Genomic DNA, 1586 nt, shown 5'->3' on the forward strand with positions numbered 1-1586 from the left:
TATTTAATATTATTCTAGATGTGACATGTTTTTTTTTCTACCTTCACATTGCCAAAGGTTAGTTTGGCTTTTTGATTGTCTTAGAAGGTTTCCTCTTGGCACAGCTGGCATTAAAGTTAAACTTGGAATTTCTGATTTTTTGAACCTGTATTTTCATATCAATCAAGAAACTCAAGCTGTTACAGAGTTTTTTGACCCCACACAGTTAGGTTGGTCTTTTAGGAGGACATTGAAACAAAAAATCTGTTTCTTAAATAGGTAATAATGTTCGCCATGGGCTTGAAGTGATACATCTTTCAATTATTTAACTCTATAGGACTGATTCCTTGTATCCCTAAGGAATTTAAAAACCATATTTGCATTACGTTATTTATTTATTTATTTATTATTTTTATGTTATTTGAATGTCTAAGTAGTATTAAAGTTACTTATAAATATACATGGGTTTTAAATATGTTGAAAAACAGGATGTTTCAGAGTTGAATGTGAAGGGATTTCAAAAGACTTTTCTCTACATTAAGTAAATGTTGTCATAGTCCTTAAAAAAATCCCAAAACCAACCAAATAAAGCAGTCATATGTGATAGGGTGAACCAGGAAGTAGGAAGTTGGGGGGCGGAGCTTAGTCTTTAAAAGCCAGAGGGAGGCAAATCTGGGCCTTTCACTCAGTTACTCCACATGGCTGCAACTGGCAGCCATTACACTTGAGCTTTTAAGCCAAATCCGGGTTTGGTGCAAAGACAAGAAGGTAAATAGATTATATGTTTGTCACAAAAGCAATGCAGCCAATAATGATTACATCCTCTTAGGTCCAAGAAATAGTACCAGTCAGCAGTCCTGGGAAAGATCCTATCACCTGCTGGCCTCCAGAACTAGGAGAGTTCGTTTGTTGGATTTTAATAAAGGTAACTTTTAATAGTTAGTAATTTTAATAATAAAATGATTGTCATGCTGATGTAAAATATTGGTATCTTTTGGTGATGATTTGGATGCTGCTGAGCCGCCATCCACTGTTTTTTCCCTTGGTTAAAGTTTAGGCTGTTTGGGCCTGTATAGACGTTTTGGACTGTGTCAAATTGGTTTGACTTAGGGGAACCTTTGCATGTTTTGTTTGGTTTTTGTTTTGGGCTTTGTTGGCCGTGTCATATTGATTTTATTGGTGTTTTCCAACTGTGTATTTATTATTGATATTTGTACGACCCCCAATTCAGCCAACTGTACACTTTTCCTGTTTTAAATACAGCCCATAAATGAACTGTTTGGCCACATATGATATTTTTATATAAGATTTTAGAACAATTAATAATGATGCTTTTATATGTCTACAAAGAAAAGTACAAATATTTTGCCACTATTTAAAGGAATAGTACACCCAAAACATGATTAGCCTTCATTTTCTACTCCCCCCCATGCTGAACAACACTCTGGAGTACTTTTTTGATATCTCAAATGCATCTGGAGATCTGGGAGGCTTCTTGCTGTCTGCTGACATTCAAATAATGGAGGTCTATGGTGCCCGAGACAGAAAGGTCCATAAAAGTCCACTAATAACGTTTCCATATTCCTCCATCCTGCTCGTCAAATGTA

The sequence above is a fragment of the Cyprinodon variegatus genome, unplaced genomic scaffold (assembly GCF_000732505.1).
Source record: "Cyprinodon variegatus isolate N-32 unplaced genomic scaffold, C_variegatus-1.0 Scaffold2181, whole genome shotgun sequence".
In the NCBI taxonomy this organism is placed as follows: domain Eukaryota; kingdom Metazoa; phylum Chordata; class Actinopteri; order Cyprinodontiformes; family Cyprinodontidae; genus Cyprinodon; species Cyprinodon variegatus.